General features: G+C 35.6%; 1 protein-coding gene across 10 annotated transcripts in view; it reads right to left on the reverse strand.

Moving 5' to 3' along the window:
• DMD (dystrophin) overlaps nucleotides 1-15,627 on the reverse strand; it is a 2,656,945-nt gene that overhangs the window by 1,011,851 nt on the left and 1,629,467 nt on the right. The window lies entirely within an intron of this gene.

Consider the following 15,627-nt stretch of genomic DNA (forward strand, 5'->3'; position numbering starts at 1 on the left):
TGAAGTAAATAGTGTTCACTGAAACATTATTTACAATATCTAAGACATAGAAACATCAACATCATTCATCAAAAGATGAACGGATAAAGAAGAAGTGGTACATCTATACAATGGAATGTTAGCAATTAGAAAGAATGAAATAATGCCATTTATAGCAACATAGATGGACTGAGAGAATATCATAAGAAGTGAAGTAAGTCAAAGACAAACATTATATGGTATCAGTTACATGTGGAATTAAAAATAAGAAAAATGAATTTATAAACAAAACAAAAACAGATTCACAGACATAGAAAATAAATTTATGGTTACCACAGGAGAGAGGGAGTAGGGGAGGGATAAATTAGGTGTATGGGATTAACAGATATAAAATACTATATATAATACATATAAGCAACAGAATTTACTGTATAATACATGGCAATATATTCAGCATCTTGTAATAACCTAAAATGAAAAATAATCTGAAAAACACAAGATTCTAAATCAACTATACTTCAATAAAAAATAAAATTAAATTAAAAATTCAAATAAAAACCATAATGAGATTCACCTCATAATTATTAAGATGGCTATTATCAGGAAAAAAAACAAACAAAAGATAACTGTTGGCAAGGACATGCAAAAAAGCAAACCCTTGTGCACAGTTAGTGGGAAGATAAATTGGCATAGATGCTATGAAAAACAGTGTAGCATTTCTTAAAAAAAAAATTAAAAATAGAACCACCATAAAATTCAGCAATCCCATTCTATTCATCAAAAAACAATGAACTCGAGATCTCAAAGAGATATTGGAACTCTTACATTCAAAGATGTGAAAACAACCTTAATGTCCATAGACAGAAAAACGGTAAAGAAAATACAATATATACATACAATGGAATATTATTCAGCCATTATAGAAGGGAATCCTCTCATAAGCTACAATATTGACGGACCTTGATGACACTATGCTAGCTGCAATAAATCAGTCACAAAAGGATAAATATTGTGTGATTCCACTTACATGACTAAAAGAGACAAACATATGGAAACAAAGTATTATAGACTGGTGGTTGTCAGGGGTTGAGGAGAGGAGAAAAGTAAGAATTTGTTTTTAAATGGGTGCACAATTTCAGTTATGCAAGATTAATTTTTAGCCATCTACTATACAATACTATGGTTATAGTTGACAGTACTGTGCTGCATATATAAAAAGATGGTTAAATGGGTAGATCTCATGTTATATGCTTTTACAATAATAAAAAACCAAATATTTAATAGGAAAAAGGTATCTTCTTTCAACACAGGCAATTCTTTGTTACTGAGTTTAATTTTTGAATGTTAACTGTTTAGGAGATGGTGTACCTGTAACCACAGAAGGCTGCAAAGGCTGATGTTTGCATCTTCTAGTGAGGGTGGGAGCACCAATATTATTGGGTTGACCAAAAAGTTCGTTCAGGTTTTAAGATGTTACTGAAAAACCCAAGGGAAGTTTTTGATCAACCCAATACATATAGAAAGAAATACTAAAATGCAAGGCAACAATATAAGATATGGCACAAGTAATTTTATAATAAACTAGGATAGATGTTAATTTGATATCAAATGCTGTGCAGTAAAAACAGATAAGATCATTGTGAACTAGACTATTGTAGCATGTTTTTTGGACTAAGGTTGACTATGCTGGGCTTTAAATATCAAGAAATGTGAAGAGTAATGGGGGAATAGGGAGCCCATTCAGGCAGCAGTTGCAACTAAGGTGAACTGGAGGCAATAAAGAATCCAGGATTTTTAGGGACAAAACAAGATAGCTAAAGGTTCACTCAGAGGAATAGTGGGTGGTAAGCCTGGAGGTGTAAGCTGACATAGGATGGTAAGAGGCTATGTAAGTCTTAACTGTAAGACTGATGTTTAATTTTTCAGATAAATGCTTTTTATCAATAACTAGCTGCAGAGATTCAAAAGTGAACCTAAGAAGTTAAACACCAAAGTAGGAAAACAAAGAACCCTTGATTGTATTACATTATATACATTTATAAACTATCCATAAGGGTGATGCCATGGGAGGGGGAAATAGCTAGCTTGGAATCTGCCTTCAAATTATGCAATTTTTCATTGTTTGAAAGAGTTGACCTGCCTGCTCAAAAGCCATTATCTATCAGATCCAGCTGTCATGGTGATATAATTTGAGGGTCAATTAGATTCATAGGCTAATTTCTTTTCATTGGGTTTACTGATGACCTTAGAAAATTCAAATGATGACAAAGGAATGTAAATGTTTGGTAGAGTTATAAAGCTCCCTTAAGAAAATGAAAGACTTAAGTGAGAATTATACTCAACTTTGAGTGGTTACAATATGATTTTCAGCAATCACTTTCTAGTAAGAGACTTAGAAAGATTGCTGAATGAATTCTTGATCTGTCAATTTTACTGGAAAATAAGTATGTTCTAAGGTTATTGGAAATGTAGTGACCAGGTAACAGGAACTTCATCTACCATCTTTCCCCCAATCTTAACACAGCCATTATCTAGCCTCATTTGAAGTACAAGAGAGTAAAGAATGAATTGTGAGAGGGATCCCAGTTTGCTTCTTCCTTCAGTGTTATTTTTAATCTTTGAGATAAACTATAAAGTCCCAATTAACCTGAAACAAACAACACCTCTCCAGAGTCACACAGTAATCAATGACAAAGTTAATTGGAATTTAGTTCTTTTACAAATTCTATCTTAGTAGCTCTTCAGTGTTCAGAGTGAAAGACGACTTTAATCAAAACTTGGAGTATTTGAGAAAGAGACAAAGAACAGGAGAAGGAAGATCATTTGTAAGTGACTGAAACCTAGTCTTGCCACTCAAGATTGCCTTTCCTTTAAAGTTTCAGGTCTGAAGCTGAAACAGTTTTTGAGTAGAGAAGAAATAGGGTTGGAGAGAGCTTAAAGCAAGTTTGTCTGGACACAGTCCCCAACTATAGCATCTATTAGCTTAGACAGCCTGGACACATTAGTGAGTTTCTCTGTGCTCCAGTTTCTTTACCTATAAAATGAGAACAATAACAAACCCAGATTAGCACTGGGTCTAGCACCAAGGAAGCCCTCAATAAAAATTCAATTTTTTTTTTTTTTCTAAAGAAAGTCCAGGTATTCTTTTTGATACACTTCTCTCCACTTTTCCCCACAGGTCTGGAGCTAATAGTCTTCAGGCCAGAGGTAGAGTAAGGCAAGGTTCACAATATAATTCTCCAGATCTATTTTGTTTTTCAGATACCTCAAAGAATATCACATTATCAAAATAGCTAAAAAGAGAGAAAGTTGAATCAGCCTGGTACTTTTTTACTTATTCTGATGAAGGCGATCCTGACTCTTCCAATTTTTTAAAGCTTTAGTGAGGTAAAAATTTATACAGAAAAATTGCACATATTTAATGCATACATTTTGATCAGTTTAGACACAGGCATACATCTGTGATTTCATCAACACAGTCGAGGCTAAGGATATCCACCACTTCCTCAAATTTCCTTTTGTTTTTTGGTGTTTTGTGTGTGGGGGCCTCTGCATATATGAAAAAAAATAACATGAAGTCCATCTTTAACATATTTTAGCGCCCAATACTGCATTGTTAACTATAGGCACCCATGTTGCACAGCCAATCTCTATCACTTATTCCACATTTTAATGACTCCTGTGACCAATTTCACCTGCACCTTGGGGTCCTATTCCTTATCTCAGCTGGTAAAAAAATAAATAAATAAAGTGCTCAGTACACCACCAAGAAACGACTGAAAAGGCCAATTCATAGTTCTGCAAACAGTGGGAAACAGCCATTATCACAGCTCTGTAAATTAAAATGTTATTTCCTCACTTTAGTTGTACTCTAGCTACAGGCTTATCAGCCATGCCTGGTGGGGGCTGACTTGCTATTTCAGTGGTAAATAATTTTTAGTAAAGGTGTTTCAAACTGTAAGATGATTCATTCAGCATACAGTATTGAGAATTAACTGGACTGCTGGGTATAGCCTTGGAATACAGGAATGTGGAGGTACCATTGTTCCCTAGGGCCATTTTTCCAGTCATTCTTAGTGAGTCCTTTGTCTTTGTTGAGACTGTTGTATTTTGCATATTTGGTTGAATAAATTATAGCATCTGAAACAATTCTATAGCCCAACACCACCATGAGAGTATTTTGTCAATAAAATGATGAGCTAGGAAGGAAGAAATCCATGGGGAAAAGCCAAGACAAAGTATGCAGACCAAGAGGGTGGCTCTACTTTTTCAGAAGCATGTTAACCCTTTATCTTAATAAAATACAGAGTTCATATGAGGGTCATGCCTTACTGACCATTTAGTGAACTTACCCCATTGAATGATATAGATCAGTACCTCTCATGGGTTTATAGATTTGAGGTTTCTATTTCAAAATCTCTACAAAAATATGAACACATACTTTGGATGATTTGGTTCAACTGACAGTGATAGTTAATTTTTCTGTTCTTGCTTTGTTGGTATATAAGGACTGGCTTATGGGGCTTTCCAGATGGCTCAGTGGTAAAGAATCTGCCAGCTAAGCAGAGACACGAGTTCAATCCCTGGGTCAAAGATCCCCTGGAGGAGGGCATGGCAACCCACTCCAGTATTCTTACTTGGAAAATTCCATGGACAGAGGAGCCTGGAGAGCTATGGTCTATAGGGTTGCAAAAGAGTCAGACATGACTCAGTGGCTGAATAACAAAGACTGGCTTAGTATTAAACAGTTATTTTAAGTGTAGAGAGCTGATGAGGATAAAAATTATACATTGTCAAAGTAAAGAACAAATGACAATCAATAGCACTGTATGAATTAATGTTAAACACAAGTTAGAATAAAGGAAAGAGTCAGTTGAAGAGTCATTAAATGATACATGGGAGTATAGGTTTTAACACAGGGGTATGTCCTTGAATTAATGGTGACAAAAGTCAGATGTAAGGTAAATATGACCCGTATTTATTTTTAAAAGAAAAGAATATAGATGTATATAACTATTCACATATATATATATTCTTATATATAATATATATGAGACATAATGTATATATTCATATATATGAAAATGTCCATATGAGTACAGATAAATATTGGTGTAAAAAGATAATTCCTACCAACACTTAATAGAGTTGGAGGAGGGTGAGGCAGTAATTTATCAGCTCTTTAAACAACTTAGCATATTTTTGATTTGGTGTAATGAGAATGTGTTATTTTATAATTTGCAAATATGTTTCTTAAAAAGTATAAATGAAAAGACTTTTAGAATGGGTCTTTTTAAGCAAGCAGCTTGTCACATGAATTCATATTAACATACTTGCATGAATGTTTTAAAATAGGTTACAACATTCAGTAAAGTATAACCTGCACACTAATGGCATAATCTTACAAAAATAGGCTGTACGTGGAAAACCAAACCATAAGCGTTCCCAAAAATAAAAGAGAAAGTGAATGTAGAGTTGCATCTGATATCCCTGACATTCAATTCTGGATTGGAAACTGACTGTTAAAAGGGAAAAAGTCATTGAAATCGGATCTGCTGTTTTAGTAAAGCCAGCACTAACGAATCTGAGTTTGTTGTTGTTTTTTAAATCTCTCTGTGACAAAGTTTAAGACAGTTAATTTTAATAGTGAGCCACTACTACATAACCATGGGCTTCCCTGATGGCCCAGTGGTAAAGAATAGGCCTGCCAATGTGAGAGATGCAGGTTCGATCTCTGTGTTGGGAAGATGTCCTGGAGAAGGAAATGGCAACCCACTCTAGTATTTTTACTTGGGAAATCCTATGGACTAATGAGCCTGATGGGCTACAGTCCATGGGGGTCACAAAAGAGTCGGACACGACTTAGTGACTAAACAACAGCCAAGTAACTATACAGCATTAGACATTCAATTAAGTCAATCAAATTTTGATCTTTCAACCAGGTAAATGCACAAGTGTGTAGACACAGCACATTATACTTCTCCATTCAACTTGTGTGCAGGGTTTTCTATTCAAATAACATTTTAAGTATGTCTAACACAACACGTGCTCAAATACACATACACACAGTTATAAATGTACATTCTTCATTCAAATATGCCTTTATTAAGCATATTGCTGAGATATGAAAAGAGAGTCTACTGTGGAGTGAGGAACTATAAGCTTTACCCCCTTCAGTTGCTGCTTGTCAATAAATGGGACCTCAGAAGTTCTGATGGAAGCTAGAGTTGAAACTCCTTCCATAGTGAACTTGTTGCCATGACTTTAGTCCTGGTCACTGTGACAAACTGAAAATTTGATCTATGATTTAGATGTGTGTGTGTGCTCTAGTCACTCAGTTGTGTCTGACTCTTTGAAACCCTATGTACTGTAGCCTGCCAGGCTCCTTTGTCCATGGGATTTGCCAGGCAAGAATACCAGAGTGGGTTGCCATTTCCTCTCCAGGGAATCTTCCCAACCCAGGGATCGAACGCAATCAGGGATCTCCTGAATTGGTAGGCAGATTCTTTATCACTGAGCCACCCATGGTTTAGTTAGTAAAATGATAACCTAAAGACAAGACTGGGGTCGTGATTATTTGTGTGTCATTTTCTCCCTTGTTCTAAAAAGTCTAAGACCCATAAAGTGGAAAGTCAGGATTCCATGTCAGAAAGGGTGAATTCACAAATTATGATTACTTATATTTCTTCAAGTTGTTCATGAATAGTAGGTTACTATTGGATAGTTGTGGATAAATGTTATTTTCCTATTTAGAATCCATTCGACAAGTATGCAAAGACAGTGTATAGGAAAACTGAAATAAAGACAACCTGAAAATTAAAACATCTGACGTTAAGATTTACTAAATAACAAGTCTGCAAAACTTTTGCAAACTATATCATGTAAATTATTTTGATAGGATGGATGCCTCTTATTGGGGAATAACAAAAAATAAATCTCTGAGTTTACATTTTTAATTTGTAGATGTTTAGCCTAAATAGAGATAATTTAGAAAATTCTACAAATAATTGAAAATGAGCTGATAGTGGTACAAAGTTCAAAGTAGATAATATTTTTGATCCACCCAATGGTCATCATAAACAAGTGAACCATATAACACCTCAGTGTAAATGAGATAAACATTTATCTTTATATCAAAGTGATACTAATTCATTCTTTGATATAAACATATACATTATTTCAAATTATGAAAACCCTATATGAGAAAAGGCAAATTTATTTATCATATAGTAAACAAAAGAGATACACTTTCACACCAATTATGTATAAATTTGCTGTATTTTAAGAAATATTCAGTAATGAGTGTGTAGGTGTGAAGAATCATTCCTTTCCCTGTTTACCTGACTGATAGTCATTTCTCTCTTAAATGAGTGTAAAATACACACATACCAGAATTTTTACATGCTGTGAGTTGCTGGGTTTTCTAGGTTCAGAATACTTAAAAAAAAAATCTCAAACTTCAAATTGTTGGGATCATTAATTCTGGCAATAAAAGCACCTACATTAATTTAAAACTTGGCAAACATTAAACTAGTAAATATTTAAGCGTGGGCCATCACACCCTGCCTCTCTTCCGTTTTTTTTTTTTTTCCTCAGCGTCTTAAAGGATTTTGTCCATATAGTTATCTTTCAAATAAATTTCTTCAGATGACCTCAAATTCCCATATCTTTCTGTGTATGTGTGTGTGTGTGTGTGTGTGTGTGTGTGTGTGTGTGCATGCACGCCCATGTGTGTGAGTGTAGGGTGAACTAAAGAGGCAAAGACAATAATCACCAGTTAACTATCAGGTTTCTACCAAATTCTCTCACAGTTGACTCATTCTTAAAATGCCACTGAGACATTCATCTTCTCTTTCAGGCTAAAGAGGGGAAAAGCTTATGCTTTTTATTTGCTTCTTATAGATAATTAAAATTTTATTATGCACACTAGCATGCTATTGATGCTTCGACTGATCCTTTGAACATCTGGCCTACTGTTTAAAATGCATGGAGCATACAGATGCCAACCCGTGCTGATAATCAGAGGACCTTCAATTAAGTACCTACAATGCAACCAATGATAAACGAGAGAAAAGATGGTACCAGTTTGCCAAAGAATTCTTTCATAGTCTGATTCTCAAAAGCAATTAGAATTACTTCTTGGGCCTGGGAATTAATGAAGTTTCATTAAAATTTAAATTTCAAATGATTCCAAGGGTATCAAACTTGAGAAGTTGAGCTGATTGTCTACATAATAAATCACACCACAGGAACATGTCAAAAAGACTAATGCAAGTTCTCTGCCATCCAAAGTTGTGTTTCTCCTTGTCAGCGCTATGTGAACATATATAATTGCTTTCTTTTCTCAAAGCAGCAATAGCCAAAGACCCGCTGTTATTAAACTCTATTTCTCTCTGTTTAGAGTTTGTCAAATTATAACTTCAAGGCTGTGACTGAAACTAGTTCTAGTCTATGAAAGAAGGTTTGTTCTAATAATTGGATATGATGTGAATTTTTAAAATTTGCTACTTTCTTCACACTAAGCCAATTGCTTAAATGAGGAGATAAAAAATGGTGTAACATTCTAACATCAACAACCCCTAACATTTGATGTTTGAAAGTAATGCTTAACTTGATAACACAGACTTTTCTTTCTTTAATAGAAAGCTAAACACACTGTGTGTGTGTGTGTTTGTGTAAAGTAAGTATTGCATTACAGAATATCCAAAAGTATGAGAATGAAAAGAACTAAAATTCTTTGGGTATAGAAATCAACGTGGGTCCTTTTAATGGGAATAAAATTGAACAATAGGTAGAAAATAACACTAACATAAAAATTGCCTAGTTTGAAAGTGAACGCTTTAATCTTGAATTAGAACAGTGAAACAAAATACACTGCAAATTCTAGGCTGCATTTTGTTTAGTCTTTTACTCATCCTCACAAAAGTTATTTTCAGTATGTTATCTTTTTTTTCTCCATAACAGAGTGAATTCTGTGCTTAAAAAAATCTAAAGAAGAATTTCCCCAAATATGGTATATAAGCATCCATGAAGGAATCCTTTTAATTCCCACTTTACTATTTTCTTGCTATGTTCCTCTTTATATGTAGAATCTGAATCAGACTAATTGAAATGTCATCAGTGATTTATTTTCATTGTTCACGACTTGTTTTTTGTGTCTGTATCTTGTACAGGATTCTGAACCTAGGGAAAAGCACTGTACAAAGTGTCTCCCAACAAACCATCTTTTTCTACCCAGGAGTTCTAGAGAACTCCCATCACAGGGGTACAGGCTATAAATAAATACATAAAAAATCCATAAAAATAGAAGAGTGTGGCTTAGGATGTATTCAGAGACTGGGAGGAGAATCGGAAGTCCCCAAATGGCAACCAAACTGTTCTAACGACCATTGTATTTGCCCTGCACAGTGTTCAAATATTTCAGTACATGGACAACTTAGCACTTATTTTTTAGTCCTTTACTACCCCGTGCTTTTCTGTTACCTGCTTAGCTCATATGGACATTTTTGTTTGCAACACCCATGTTACATACATGTAGAGACACCAATTGTATTTTATTATGCTGAAACTGCCTGCCTATTTACATCTCACCCACACTTTCACATCAGAGACCTGGAGTTCAGTGGGAGAAATATCTTCTGTAGCTATGAGCAGGCTCTTCTCATCTATTACTTCTGTTGTATTAATACATATCACTATGAGTACTCTATATATCTGGGTGTTTCATAGGCACCCAATAATAAATATACCTGTGGAATCAATAACTTAGCTTATGAAATAGAAACAGGAATTGCTTTTGTGGGCACAAGGTAATGCTAACATTTCTTTTGGATCCATAATAAATCCATACGAATAGTGGATGGTAAGCAATGTGATCTTTAGAAACTGAGCTTAAAAACAAAAATGGATGTGAGAAGTGATGTTCCTGAGATCATACAAATTGCCGGTGGTGGGAAGTGGACCATATAGCTCTAACAATAAATTAAAATCATATTTAATAAGATGAGTAAATATAACTCATAGATCCCAGATAATTGTTTGGAGTTCACTACTTATAATTATTGGGCATGAGCACACTTTTCTCAATGAAAAAATGTAGCAAAAACAGGTGAATATTGTTCTAATAGATGGGGAATTTAGCAGGAATGTTTTTTACCTTCATGAAATATCAGAATATACAATTGGTAGCTCAATAAATATAGAAGTGTCTTGATCTCACCAGTCTTCCAAATGAAAAAGAATTCACAGTGTGATTGAACAGGAAACAATGTTGGACATGACCCAACATAGAGTACTCTTTTCATTTTCTCAAGTTTTACTTTTACCTCTGTTACATGTGGTGCTTTCAGTAACCATAAGTATTCACATGACATCTTGCTAAGATTTTTAACCCTGTTTAATGCTCTAATGAAATATAAGTCCTAAGATTTGAGATAAATTTTACTACATATAAAATTAGAAAACTGCTAACATAATTCTATGATTAGCAGGGTAACCTGAGCACAAACTGGAAAAGTCAGGCTGAATTCCATATCTAATTAAAAAGGAGCCATTAGCTTAAATATCATTGAAGATTAACCACCTCAGTATGAAAGTGAAATGGGTAAGACTAGGTGGAATAGGCACAGATTTACAACTTTACAAACCCCAAACTGAGACACACTGATCAGACAGATGGACAGAATATTGACAATCAGTACCGTTCAGAGAGATTTTAGTCATGTTGTCCTTGTATAACAGAGTCATGACCCAATCCTTCAGTTCAGTTGCTCAGTCCTGTCTCACTCTTTGCAACCCCATGAACTGCAGCATGCCAGACTTCCCTGTCTTTCACCAACTCCCAGAGTGTGCTCAAACTCACATCCATCGAATTGGTGATGCCATCCACCCATCTTATCCTCTGTAATCCCCTTCTCCTCCTGCCTTCAATCTTTCCCAGCATCAGGGTCTTTTCAAATAAGTCAGTTCTTCCCATCAGGTGGCCAAAGTATTGGAGTTTCAGCTTCAGCATCAGTCCTTCCAAAGAATATTCAGGACTGATTTCCTTTAGGATTGACTGGTTGGATCTCCTTGAAGTCCAAGGACTGTGAACACCACAGTTCAAAAGAATTAATTCTTTGGCACTCAACTTTCTTTATAGTCCAACTCTCACATCCATACATGGCTACTGGAAAAACCATAGCTTTGAGTAATCAGACCTTTGTTGGCAAAGTAACATCTCTGCTTTTTATGCTGTCTAGGTTTGTCATAGCTCTTCTTCCAAGGAGCAAGCATCTTTTAATTTCATGGCTGCAGTTACCATCTGCAGTGATTTTGAAGCCCCCCAAAATAAAATCTCTCACTGTTTCCATTGTTTTCCTATCTATTTGCCATGAAGTGATGGGACCAGATGCCATGATCTTAATTTTTTGAATGTTGAGTTTTATGCCAGCTTTTTCACTCTCTTCTTTCACTTTCGTCAAGAGGCTCTTTAGTTCCTCTTCACATTTTGCCATAAGGGTGGTATCATCTGCATATCTGAGGTTACTGATTTTTTTCCCTGGAAGTTTTGATTCCAGGTTGTGCTTCATCCAGCCCATGCTTCATCCAGCCCAGAATTTCACATGATGTACTCTGCAATTAAGTTAAATAAGCAGGGTGACAATATACAACTCTGACATACTCCTTTTCCAATTTGGCACCATTCCGTTGTTCCATGTCCAGTTCTAACTGTTGCTTCTTGACCTGCACAGAAATTTCTCATGGGCAGGTAAGGTGGTCTGGTATTCCCATCTCTTGAAGAATGTTCCAGAGTTTGTTGTGATCCACATAGTCAAAGGTTTTAGCATAGTCAATAAAGCAGAAATAGATGCTTTTCTGGAATTCTCTTGCTTTACCTCTGATTCAACGGATGCTGGCAATTTGATCTCTGGTTCCTCTGCCTTTTCTAAATCCAGCTTGAACATCTGAAAGTTCTCGGTTCACGTACCATTGAAGCCTAGCTTGGAGAGTTTTGAGCATTACCTTGCTAGCATTTGAGATGAGTGCAATTGTGAAATAATTGGAATGGATCATTTGAGTTTCCTTTTCATGAAATCATTGGGATGGAGAATTTGAGTTTGCTGGACATTATTAGAGTTTGTGGAGGTGTCAGACATAATTACCTAAAGTTGTGATTCAAAATCACATTTTGAAATTGTGTTCACCTTGTTTTTATACAATTTCATAAAAAAGAAGCATACAAATTTTTAAAAGTTAAAAGGTATCACTTTATATTTAAAGGGCTTTTATCACATACATGATCATGGTAGACTCAATCACTGACAGAATACTAAAACACATTCTAATAACACTATATATGCAACATATCTTCCAAATGCAGCGAAGTTCTACAGCTATCCAAACAAGTTTCATCTAAGTTATATATGGGTTTTGAATGCTTTTCTCAATATATTTTTATCTTCTCTATTTGAAACAGTAAAAACAACTTCAACAAAGCATTTTAAGTAATGGTGTGTTGGATTAATGACTGTGTACAATTTCCCTCATTTAATTTTATTTCATCAAATTAGTCTTCAAGTCTTACAGACCGTCTGTGACAGTCCAGTTGCTTTGTCAGGGTACATTTTGCCTGTGTTCAGGGGAGCTTGGGATTCTTTACTCCAACTTAAATTTAGGACCTCTGAACACTGTTTCTCTGAATTTCACATCTGATGGGATGTTTTTAATAAGCAAAAACATATTAATTACCTGGATGTCATACATCAAACCATCAGTAAAATTATGCCACATTTCACCCTAAATTGCCTAGGAGGGCAATATGCCAAGAAAGGAAAAATATGCAAGCATATTAATTAGGAACTATTTGCTTAGTATATTAGCAACAGGACAGTAGATAACCACAGGATGTACAGACAGGAAAGGGAAAAGGGAGACTGGAAAGAAAAGTCAAAGAAAACATAGCACTATACCATGGGTAGGCTCCAGAATAGAATTTAAAGTGAGCTGATAGTGGTTCAAAGTTCTTAAATGAGTGTACAATACACACATACCAGAATTGGGTTTATAAGTTGGTTTTTTCCCATATATACTATATGGGCATCTTGGACTCACAAAACTAAAGAGAATCTGCATATCAGAATAGTACTGCAGTCTCTCTGGAAACCTTAGTAGAAATAGCAAGTTCTAACCTACCTGCATACATGCACGCAGTCATGTCCAACTCTTTGCAACCCTGTGGACTGTAGCCCACCAGGCTCCTCTGTCCCTGGAATTTTCCAGGCAAGAATACTGAAGCAGGTTGCTATTTCCTTTTTTTAAATAATTAATTTATTTATTTTAATTGGAGGCTAGTTACTTTACAGTATTGTAGTGGTTTTTGCCATACATTGACATGAATCAGCCATGGGTGTAAATGTGGTCTCCATCCTGAACCCCCCTCCCACCTCCCTCCCCATCCCATCCCTCAGGGTCATCCCAGTGCACCAGCCGTGAGCACCCTGTCTCATGCATCAGACTTTGGCGATCTGTTTCACATGTGATAATATACAGAATAGCATTGAAACATTCCATTTCCTTTTCCAGGGTATCTTCCTAACCCAGGGATCCAACCCACGTCTCTTGCATCTCCTGTATTGGCATGCAGATTCTTTACCACTGAGCCACCTGGGAAACCCTTAAACTACCTATGTGTGTGTGTGTGTGGTCAGTTGCTTCAATCGTGTGTGACTCTTTGCGACTCCATGGACTGTAGCCCACCAGGCTCCTCTGTCCATGGGGATTCTCCAGGCAAGAATACTGGAGTGGGTTGTCATTCCCTTCTCCTACAGTGTTTCTTAACTATGTCACACTAAGTCTGGTAAGGAGTTGGGCTCATTGAGTGAACAAATAAATAGGTGCTATTTTATAGCATGCTTCCTAAGAATATCACTTGCTGGAAAGAAGAAAAAAAAGTTACCCTTGAAGACTGTAAAAATTCTGTATGAGAAAGCAAATATATTACTTGATCTTTTTATTTTCTATCTCCATTTTCTCTTCAGTGATAAGGATGAAGAAAAACACTAAAGGTAATCCAAAACTTGTTAGTGGTTGCTCTGAAATTGATTTCTCCATTCTTGTCGCATTTACCAGCATTATTTAAATTCCACAGCACAATCTGAGAATTCTATAAGATAAATTGCATTGTAAATGAATTGTATTACCATGGGCTTGCCCATAATTCCTCCAAGTGCCTTGTTTGCTATTAAGGATGGTTTATGGAGAACCTGGCACTATATTTTCCCTCTACTTGATTTTTGTAACTTACTCTCCCTCTTGAGGTGTTGAGCCCTGATCTATGTGACATGATATGTAACATTAAAAGCTCCTGGGCTTCCCTGGTGGCTCAGTGGGAAAGAATCTGCCTGCTAGTGAAGGAGACATGGGTTTGATCCCTGGTCCGGGAAGATCCCACATGCCACAGGACAACTAAGCCTGTGCTCTAGACCCCACGAGCTGCAACTACTGAGCCACATGCTGCGCCTACTGAAGCCCACATCCCCTAGAACCTGGCCTCTGCATCAAGAGAAGCCACTGCAATGATAAGCCTGCACACTACACCTAGAAAGTAGCCCCCATTTGCTGCAACTGGAGAAAGCCCACGCACAGCAACAAAGACCCAGTATAGTGATAAATAAAAGAAATAAATCATAAAAATAAAACTCCTTGCCCCCTAATCATATATTTTCTTATTATTTTGAATTCAATTGGCTAGTATATTTCTATAGTACTTATAAATTCTGCTCTTTTACTGGAGATTTTAAAATTGGTATTCCACATAGGAGTATTTCATATAGATAAATTTCCCCTTTAGGAGGTAACAATTCAATAGATAAGAATTTGTGTCTTTTACTTTTTAATAATGCCTTATTTTTAGAAAAGAATATGTTTCAGAGAAGAATTTCCAAAACCTGGAGGGGCTCATATTCATTGCAAACTTCCTTGACTAATTATTTCCTTAAGTTATTTTTAAGTACAGCTCTAAGTAATTCCTAACATCTTCTCCATATTTTTTTCTGAATTAGTGCTTCAAATATATGTTAATCAATGTAAAATAACCCACGGTATACTCACTATTTATCATGTATATTTTAAGGAAATTTGGCTCAAGAGAAACTATTCTCTACTGAGGTATCCTAGTGTCTTCAGTACTCTAGGAACTACTTACTAGAAATCTAAGCGCAATTAAGCTAATTTTTTAAAATAATATGTAGACTGGATAAGGAATCTTTTCAGATTTGGTTTCTTTTCCTAGTTTCCCCTTTTCCTTTAACATGTAGCTTTGTCATCTTATAGTTTTGCCATTTCTTTTTAGTATTTGCAAAATACTTTTTAGTATTTTATAGTCCCAGTGTTTTATACTTTATACAGTACCAATATGACAGTTTTTGAAATAGGCAATACTGCTATCATGGACTTTTTTTGTTTATTTAAAGTTGTTTTTTTTTTTTTTAATTGGGGATAGTTGCTTTACAATATTGTGTTGGTTTCTGCTGTACAACAAAGTGAATCAGCTGTATGTATACATATATCCCCTTTCTTTTGGGCCTTCCTCCCATCACGACCTCCATCCCACCTTTTTAGGTCCCCTCAGAGTACCAAGCTGAGCTCTCTGTTGTTGTCAAAAAAGGT

The sequence above is a fragment of the Bos indicus x Bos taurus genome, chromosome X, assembly GCF_003369695.1.
Source record: "Bos indicus x Bos taurus breed Angus x Brahman F1 hybrid chromosome X, Bos_hybrid_MaternalHap_v2.0, whole genome shotgun sequence".
Classification (NCBI taxonomy): Eukaryota; Metazoa; Chordata; class Mammalia; order Artiodactyla; family Bovidae; genus Bos; species Bos indicus x Bos taurus.